Below are 10682 nucleotides of genomic sequence, written 5' to 3'. Positions count from 1 at the left end.
GTTCCCCCAGATCCTGGTGGTCACTCTTGATAAACTTATAGGTGTTTAACTGAGTTCATCTTTCCCTGCACATATTTTTCTGGGCTTTATCAATTTCTAATGATAACGTGACTGGCTTTGCCTGCTTCAGAACATCCCTGCTTTCAGAAAGTACTAGATGCAAATACAACTCCAGAGTTATTTCTTGGTTATGCACATCCCACAGTGTTGTTATTGTTGTTAGCATGAGGAGCCAGCAGATGGCACTAGCTACAATGGCACCACCATGTTGAACAGGGCTGCCTGGTAAATTTTCAGGTATACACATTGTGTGCTCAAAGACAAATACAAGGACTTACAAAAAATTATTAGTATTCTTGGCTTCCTCAATTTTTGAATGCTCAACTTCAGACATATCCAGGGGAAAAACAAACAAACAAAAAAACCTGCAGAAAAATACCCCCAGTGAGGTGTACATTTGGGCAGTGCACCTTTGCAGCATGGAGAATGCTGGATTATGAGGTATGTGGCACTGTAAATGTGTTTGTGGCACCACATAACACATGATAGAGCTGCTCTGGATGCACCCAATGGGCACACATGTAGATGTGTTCTGGGGAAAGCTTACTGTGCCTTATTTTACTGTGCAGTAACCAAAAGGCACATTAATGGCATGTATAGACACACCCAGTAATTCTCATTCCCCACTGCTTCAGTTTGCAAATGACAACAAACCAGCCTGGTGGCATTCAAAGGGATAAATGAGTCTACAATTTGGACAATAGGGCTCTGTGGCTTTCTAGCTATACCTCCAATGGATTATTCTTTTAGATGATGCTGAGCCTATTCTGTGGATGGCTTCTGAAAAATGACCTATCCTTCTTTCTGCCCCCACAAAACTGTAGTTCGACCATTATCCCTACACAAGCCAATAATGAAGCTTCAACATGCGTATGATAGTTGGTTTAGTGATTTCTAGAGCAACATAGACTATTTAGATTGTTTGAGGACCCATTGTCAAGAAGCTTCACTGTACTGAGAACATATTTCAATGGCTGAAGTACTGAATGGATTCATCAACACATGCTATTAATGGGCTGAAAGCTTACTGCATAGTAAAATACTTTGCAGTAAGCTTTCTCTGGGAGCATATCTACATGTGTGCCCATCAGGAGCAAATTTGCTCCTGACAGGAATAGTTCAGTGCAGGGCTACTCCTGCCCCTCTCTTCTCCCTTAAAGCATCCAGGGGGAGCTCCAGGCTCCCCTGGGTGCCAGCCCCAGGCTGGCAGGGAGCACCAGGGTCAGACCTGAGCTCTGGGGGTAGAAGGAGCTGTCCCACCTCCCAGCCCCACATCCCTGCCCCAGGGAGCTTCCTGCTGTCCAGCTCCTGCTCCAAGATGAGAGTGGAGGCTGGGATACTGTCCCCTGCCCTCCACTGCAATTTTGGAGCAGGGGCTGGGCAGCAGGAAACTGCCTGGAGGAAAGGATAGTTCTCCCACCCCCTGCTGCCTGGGCTGATTACAAGCAATTTGTTCCCAGTCAGCTGTCTGTATGTGCACTACTTCACAGTAGGTACTGCACAGGAAATCTGCTACCTGTATTTACAGGTAGTAGCCAAACAGGCAGTAGACTTACTTATTGTGCAATAAATGCTGCACACATGTTGATGCTGATGATTTACTCCACAGTACATTAATCTACTGCACAGTAAAGTATCTTGTGTAGGTGACTCCAATGACTTCCACCGTTTGGATCTATGCCAAAAACCATGTCATAAAAGAAATCAGCAGTTATTATCAATGCTTCTCTGGTCCCACCTAGAATTGTTTTTGGGCTACCTTCAAAAGTTGCACTGAGTGTTGTTGCATTACCCAGAACAATGAAGTCCTAGCCCATGACATGCCTAAAACTACGGTCAAGTACCTCAATGAGTGGCTTGATTAGAAGAGTGGTTGAAAACTCACTTAGCTCTCACTTACAGGAGCCTGCATACTCTCAACATCTTGGAAAATAAGCCATTTATTCAGGTTGCCACATTTGAAAATGCTCAAGTGAATATCTAGGAAGGATATCACAATGTCAGTGGGTTCCTATTAGCGCTACAAAATCACTCCCAGAAGTGTCACATATATTAGAAATACCATGAAAAATGTGCTTAAAGAAATATAACCTGGCTGAAAAATGTGTCTGTAATGCAGATAGGGATATGATGAATCTTTGATTTATATTTGATTTATATATGAATCCAGTCATTATGAAAGAATTTGAATTAATCAGATTTCACTTTCATTGGTGAGATGGCATTTATTCAGATCCCTGCTTACTGATACAGAATTTGACATTCTTGCCACAAGGCTGCAAAGCATATTTATAGAAGAGTCAGCATTTAAATGTATCTGGTCACACTGTGAGTTCAAGGGGGCAAGAATGAATGACAGAAAGTATTCCCTTTTTATGGGAATTTTTCATCATCTGTAAGACAAATCCCACTAAAGCCAAGAATAAAATTGTATGCAGCCACAATATCTTCAGTAATAACACAGCCTCAGAGTATAGCCGAATCATGATGTACAAGTATAGGAGAGGTCAAACTCACAGACTGCTTTCTTAACACACAAAAATGTTAACAAGGAACCTTATTTTTGTTTATCTTTATTTATAATTATATCCAAAGACCATTATATCCCTCTAAAATGAAGAAACTCTACCTGCCTAACTTTTCAAAAAAGAAGCTTGTGATGTGCCTTGATTACAATGTTTAAGTTTCTTTATAAGGAGAAAATGTCAAATGCAAAGGGCTATAGGAAAAAGAGCCAAGGCCTAGGAGATTAAACCACACCAGCCTAAATAAGGCACAAAGGGTATATCTACATCTTCATTAATATACTGTAATTATGGCACATTACATTAATGCACTGTAATTGGTGCTACTGCGTATTAGTGCAGATGGACTTTTTTGTGATGCTACTACACATTATTGTATTAGCACATGCTTGGCCTGCCACTCTAACATGCAGTAGAATTAGTCTTAAGCACATTAAGCATTTCATGTAGACACACTCAGGATTTTGTATGTGCATTGCGGGTGGAGGGATTGCCTGTTTGTTTATTGTTTGTTGTTTTTTTACCAGGAAGGGTAGATTCATAGATTGATTGTAGTTGATAGTTACAACAAACCATCATGAGAAGTGGGGGTTCTCCATCACCTGACACTTTTGGATGACGCCTTGGTTTCTTTCTAGATGTTATCCTGTGGTCAGACACAACGTATGTGCAATGTAACAGGGTGAAAGTCTATAGCCTATACTATAAAGGAGATCAGGCTAGCAGATCTAATGATATCTTTTGAACTTAAAAGATCTATGCCTCTGCTGGGGTAATAAAAACTGATTTCCCTGGATTTATTTTCTTTGCAGTGAGGGTTGCCAAAATATGGAATAAGCTTCCAAGGGAGGTGGTGCTGTCCCCTTCCTTGGAGGTGTTTAAAAGGATATTGGACAGACACCTGGCTGGGGTCTTCTGACCTCAGCGCTCTTTCCTGCCCAGGGCAGGGGGTCGGACTCGTTGATCTAATAGGTCCCTTCTGACCCTAACATTTATGAAACTATGAAACTATGGGTTTTACCTTTCATCATTTCTTCTGCAGGCCCAACTGTGAACTAGGAGGATCTGGAGGTCCTGATGATCCTTCACTCAAGCGGCTTCTAAACAGTGTCCCATCTGACTGCTTCCTGTAGTGTAAACAATGGTAACTCTGGCTTCTGCATTACCTGGTAGGCTTTGGACTCCAGGGAGAACAGGAGAAGAGCTTAGCTTGTCCCATCATGCTGGTGGAAAGAAGGAGTAACTGAGAACCAACATCCACTTACAGCTTTCGTCCATAGCACACTGGAGTCTAGACGATCCTCCTCTCCACAGCTGCTTCACCTAGAACTTTCATCGACCATTCATATGAGAATGAACTAAGAGATTCAGGTCAAATCATCTGCAGTTCCCTGGAGCTGGCAGAGCCTCACTCAGGGTAGGCAGCAGCTCCTCCCTGAGGTGAGGCAAGGCAGGGATGGATGCTGGGGTTGGGGGCTGTCGCAAGGTCTGCTGGCTCCGGGGAACTGCTCCATGGGCTCCACTGTCTCCAGGGAAGTGCTCCACTCCCCAGCCCTGACGCCATGTGTCTGCTTGCTCCCCAGTTTGAAGCAGGGGAGTGGAACAGTTCCATGGAGCTGACAGAACCCATGCCAGCCCCCAGCCCCCACCTCCACCTCACTTCGGGAAGGAGCTTACCTCCTGTAAGTGTCCTACACTGCAGCCCAGCCCAGCTCCTATCCCGGCGGGTGTGCAGCCTAAAAATTTTGTGCGCAGCCAGACTTTTACTTGTGCATGGCTGTGGATGCATTCACTTTACAGGGAATCTTGGTTGCCTGTATTGGAGCAGCAGAGCTCATTGAGCGGCAGGGGCTTGCACCATGGGAGGGAGTATGTGGGGGGCCACAACCTCCACAAACCCCATACACTCCTCCCCATGCCCACCTCCAACTCCACTCCCCCCCTCCCATCCTGCAGGCAGGAACTCCACTCCTGGCTTACCAGTTGTCCAGTTGCATGCCACCATGCTGGGCGCCTCCAAATGGTGGCACCCAGGATGGGTGCTCCAAAAGCAGTGGAAGCACAGAGCCAGTCTAGTCTAGTCTAATAGTGTGTGACCTCTGAAAGCCTGTGCTTGCTGCCAGCTTTCAGAGGGGCAGCTGCAGGCTAGTAATAAGTTGTTTGGAGGAGACCCACAGGCTGGACAGAATGGTCTGGTGGTCTTGATTTGGCCCACAGGCCATATTTTGCCCTCCCCTGCCATAGCAGATGAGAAGCTAGCAGCCCCAAGGGTCTGTGTAACATTATATAAGATGAATATCAGGGTGACAGGTAAAAGCGTGAATGCTGTGGCTGTATGTTCCTTTTTTTGCATAGGAACCTCCAACATAGTCCATAATTTTTTTTTTTTTTTTTGTATTGTTATATTGTGGCAAGGGGTGACTTTGCCTGTTTTTGGCTGGTGGTAGTTTGAACCCTCAGTCTCCTGAGAGGGAAGCATTCAGGTTTGCTCTGTGGTGTATGGGCCTAGGTGCTGCCTTGCCATCTCAAAGGCTGGGCATTTGAGTGTGAGTATGTGACCCTCAGTCTGGAATAGTGCCCCTCGCAGGCTTTGGACCTTTTTGGACCAACACATGCCAAGCTGAGATGGGCCCCAGAGACCACCTGACCAGTGCCAGGACTCCAGCTTACAAAGTTGCAGTACTTGGCACGGCATGTCAAACCTCCTTGGGGTTTCACCAAGTCTCATATTCTAGACATGTGCTTCAGTGGTAGCCCTGGAAATGTCTCTGGGGATCAGTGAGTTGGTGTAGCCAAATCCATTTTTTGATTTTTCAGTTTTGTGGTGGCTGAGACCATTCAGTCCCTAGCACATAAGGAGGCAGCAATCCCAAGAGCTTGCATGGCATTCCTTTGGCTGAACACCAGGCTGACAGGGGAAAGCACAGAGTTTGTGGCTGCTTGTGGCCTCATTTTGGTGGGTACTGAGCCCTACATTGTGGTGAGGGTTGTCTGTGTCTGTTTTTATCTGGTAGTTTCACCCCTCAGTCTCTAGGGAGGCAAACATCCAGGTCTAGTCTTTGGCTAAGAGCAGCCAAGATCATTCAAGCCCTAGTAGATAAGAAGCCAGCAGCCCCATGAGCTTGCATAGCATCCCTGAAGCTGAGCACCAGACTGACACGTAAAAGCAGAGTGGTTGTGGCTTCATTTTGGCAGGTGCAGGCCCCTCTCACATGACCCAGTCTAATGTAGATGTCTAGAAGAACATCTACTTGACACTTGCATAAGCACATCATTTCTTTCTCTGTCTCTCTCTCTGTCTCTTGCTTACACACAGACAAGCCAAGTGGTGGCATAGGAAGTAGCGTGAGAAGCACAGAGATGCTGTTAGTTTCAGTTATCTTCAGGGGCTTCTTAATAAAACATTGAGAGATAATCCAAGGAAGCAACAACACCCCACATTACAAATGTTAGCAAAAATCCAGGTGAATTTTACAAGTTATAATTGCCAGGATCTTTTCAAATTCAAAACCCAGTTCCCTTGGATCATTTCGCATTTTATGAAAGTTTGATCTAATAGAAATATTTATGGAAAAACAAGACTTACTCTGTCCAGACCTTATTCCTGCTTACTGTTGTTGTTCTCAGTGGACGCATCTGCATACTCATTCATGTGCCAAACTTATGGCATATTAAGTACCTGTAATAGCAGGTACTAACTTTATGAGGCATAATCAGTGCTATTGTGATTTAGCACAGAAGAATGTTTTTTTGTGACACTTAATGCATATTGGACTAAAGCTACTGTGCATTAGCACAGTATTTGCCAGCCTTGCTAATGAGCAGTAGAATCAATCCAATGTGCATTGAGTGGCTTGTGTAGATACACCCAGTAAATGAGGAAACCAAAGCCATATCAGCTCATTTCTGGGAGCAACCAGATCTCATTAAGATCTGGCAATTATTGAACACAAGTCAGGACACAATGGGCTCATTCCCAACAATGCAAACATGCATTTTGCAGCACCACAAAGCCTTTTGAAGCACCACAAACCACACACAGCACACATTCATCCATTCACCTCACTGCATATTTGCAGTGCACTGGCAAAATTAGATACCAGGAACTCCCAATATAAAAACTAAACAAATATGTTAAACAAAAGCATCATGCTGCATGCTCTAGGAGCATGTGCCACAGCAGCTGGAGGCTGGGTGCTCCATGGAGATGCTGTGGCAGCTGGCCACAGTGTCTCTATGGCTGCCGCATCCACCTGCTGCTTCAGCACACTGCCTGAGCATGCTAGAGCATATAAAAGTGCAGCAGGGCTCACAACAGTCTGCTCTGGAGCATGCCTGGAATCCAGGGTCTGTCCTGGCTGAGACACACCACTGGGACCAGCTGGGCTGCCTTGCAGCTGGGCATGGGGTCCAGCCGTGCCCATTCCCTGGATGTTGAGGCACCCAGGCATCAGCTGCAGGCCAGAAACAGTGTCAGGAGGACCCAGAAGTCATAGTGGGGACCATGGGTGACCATGGTGAGGCAAGTGGGGGGAAGAGCCAGGAAGGTGAACATCTAGGTCCAGGAGGGCAAACAGCAGCAGTTCACTGTGGGCCACCACCAAGAGCATGTGTTATGGGCAATATCTGCATAGGTGCTGGGCCTAGCCTCCAGCTCCCCCTGTCTGAAGATCCAGGAGGAGCTGGGCAGGGCCACTTTGCTCAAAGCAGCACGAATTACTGTCCATCAAAACACACATTCACGCACATGTGCTGAGGTACAAATCTCTGGCACAGATTTGTGCTGCTGAAGTTCATGTGCCTACATGGGATGCATCCACTGTTCACCTTCATCATGACACTCTGTTGAGAATGACTGCCTTAGCATGAAATGCATTGGGGATATACAGTTCTAAAGAGCTCATGATCAGATCTTTTGTCAGCCCAAACATTATGAGAAAAAAGCTTGCCGTGTTTATTGAATTGGAAATAACTTTTCAGTTCAGGCTTTGCATGTTCCTCTGACACTAGTCATAACATGAAATGCATTTTATCATTATGAATGTCAGATATAAGTGCATAGGTATAGTAGGGTGAAAAACAACATTTTGGAGAAGAGTATATTGGGCAGTAAAACTGCCTGGTTAGTTTCAAAATGCATTGCAATTTACATCAACATAAGTAGGACAAAATTATCTCATAAATCTGCCTTCCTTTTTCATGTCCTTGTGACAATGTATTTAGCAGAATTCACAGATTCGTTAGAATCCTCACATGGGCGACTGATGCCTCCTAATACTGGGGGGCACCAGCAGCTGATCACCAATGGGGGGGAGTCCCCCAGCAACCAATAGCCAACTGGGGGGGCTGGGGGCAGAGGGAGAAAAAAATCGAGGTGGAAGTCTGTGGGGGAAGGGATGGGGGAAACAGGAAAGGGCCATAGGGGAGGTGAGGGAGTGAGGCTGGGCCTGGCGCCAGGCAGGGCTCGGGCTCAGAGCTGGGATCTGCTGCACCCAATTGGCTGCCCCTTCTGCCATGTCAGAAGTCATTGCCCAGCACCAGTGTCCACTGCCTCCCAGCCCTGCACTGGCCCTGGCTGCCTCCCCGCACTGGCCCCGGTTTGGCCCCAGCCCCACATCACCCAGGGGGCCCCAGAGCTGGAGTGGGGCCAGCCTCAGCTGTGTCATTGAGCCAGAGGAGTTGGAGCCCCTGGAGACTCCCACTTCACCCCACCCCACCCCACCCTGGAATAGCCTAGCAACTCCTGCAGAGTTGTGGCACTAAGGAACCAAGGTGGGCACATAGCACATAGCCCCCCTCGACCTTTGCATGGGACAATGGTGGGCTACAGCTGCAAGGCGAGATAGGCTCTGCCTGCTCCACACCTCTGTGCCTCACTGCAGCTTTTGAAAGTGGTGCTCCACCACGTGTGTCCCACCACTGGGCAGACTGGGCAGCAAGGCATATGGCGCTGTGCCATGCTGCTTTCAAAGGCTGCAGAAATTCATGGAGCAGGCAAAGCCAAGCTCCCTTCACAGCTGTGGCCCATCCTTGCCCAGTGCAAAGATTGGGGGGGGCATGTGCCCCCTTGGCTCCCTGGCACAATGACTCTGCAGGAGCTGCCATGCTCCACTTGTCCCATGACCATGAATGGGGTCCCTACTGGGCAGAGTCATGGGGAAATCATAGCCCAGCAGCTTGCCCAGAGCCAAGGGGTTGGGGGAATGTGCCGCTCCTCCCCCAGCTCCCCTGCAGTGTGCGCAGTGGCAGGAGCCACTAGGCTGCAACTGCCCCATCGTCCAACCAGGTCAAGTCATGGGACAATGCCCACAGTGCAGTAGGGGCAGGGGTGAATGATTCAACCCTGCCCCTACCCCACTTCCTCCTGCACTTTGGGTGTCTTGATCTCCCCCCACACCAGCCTAGAAACTAAAGGAGGAAACCTTACCTACCTGCCACCTGCTCCGGGCTGTCTGCAAGCCCAGTGTACCCCTCCCCCTGCTGCAGCTGTCTGTGGTCTGGTTGCCTTGGCATTTGGAGGTCTGAGCCCTGTTAGACCCTCCCCTTCCACTGCCTCCAGAGGCCAATCCCTGCCACCAGTGGAAGTGCCGCCAGTGTTTCTCTCAGGGTGGGGGACGGCCAATCTCAGGGGGTGCATGTGCATGTACCCCCTACATATCCCCAGTGAATCCTCAATCATGTTGAAATTCATTGGCAATAGTACAGTCCTATAAAGCACTATGTCTAGTTCTTAAAGCAAAATTCAGAGGAACAAAGAATTCTGGGTTCTCAACCTGAGTCTATGGATAATCCATTACATTAGCTTGAGCAAGAAATTTAACTGGTCATTCCATCTTGTTTTACCTCCTGGTAACATGGGATACTCACCCACATCACAAGGAACTTACAGGTTTAATTGACTGATGTATAAATGTTCAGTGTATTATAATTATTACTCTGTGGTTTCTTGAGGAGGGGAAAAATAGATTTTTTTGAGTGACATAATCTCTCTTTGTTTATAGATCTTTTCACATTGTTTATACATGTATGTATGTATGTATACTTTAACACCAAATTTAGCTATTCATAATTTCAGTGTGTCTCTCATTTCTTATGGCAATCATGGTGAGCTGTGCAGTGGAATTTTATTTATTTATTTATTTTGGATATTCATCAGCAATGACTAAGATGAGCTCACCAAGCCCATTTCCTCTTATAATTTGCTGTAACCCAGAATTTAAACTCACGTCTCCAGAGATTAAATCAAATGCCCATTCAAAGCCTGTCTGATTTTAAATTACCAATCTAGGAAAAGAGGGAACATAAAGAGCTAAATTGCTGAGTGATGTCTGCAGGAAATGAGAAAATGACCTACTATATAATACAATGCTCTTTAACAGATGACTGAGCCATGAGAGTTATCTATAAGTCCACAAAAAATAAAGCACAATATATTCATGTCTACATTTATTTTCCCTCTATGTGCACCCTTCTCTTATGGTTATTCATTTAATTCTAATTGTGTTTAATATTTCTCTCCCCTAGCACATACACACCCTGATTATAATTGTAATAATGAAAAAGATGAAAAGATTTTCTCTCATTCAACCACAAGTTATTGGGTTAGAGGCAGGAATTACTTGGTGAAATTCAAAGGTCTGCATTTTACAAAAGGTCAGTCTAGATAATCATAATGGTTCCTACTGGCCTTAAATCTATTCATCCATTTGTGGCACCCCATTAAAGAAGATGAGTTAGAATGAAGTCACTAAATTATATGAATTTTCGTGAGTCTAGAAAAAGACACCCTCTTGACCTAGGGCTAGCTTCTGTTAAATTGTAAGTTCTAACTGTAAACCAGGAAGATGCAACTCTTAAGGAAAAGGTTGGAAAGCATTTTATATTGTTTTGGTTTGTTTTTTTTGTAATGAAGATTATTAGCTTATGCATAAGGTAACGCCCTCCCCACCCCCCCAGTCCTCCAATACGGAGGAAAGGCAGCAAGAAGGCACAGCAGCCCCCCTGGCTCTCCAGAGACCTAGCGGACCTACTGTGGCTAAAAAGGATGGGATTCACCTCCAAGGAGGATTACTCCATGCTGGTCCAGTCCTGCAGGGA

Source organism: Crocodylus porosus, unplaced genomic scaffold (assembly GCF_001723895.1).
Source record: "Crocodylus porosus isolate Cpor-Errol unplaced genomic scaffold, CroPor_comp1, whole genome shotgun sequence".
Classification (NCBI taxonomy): Eukaryota; Metazoa; Chordata; order Crocodylia; family Crocodylidae; genus Crocodylus; species Crocodylus porosus.
The sequence above is the reverse complement of the archived record's forward strand: the minus strand, read 5'-3'. Positions refer to the sequence as shown.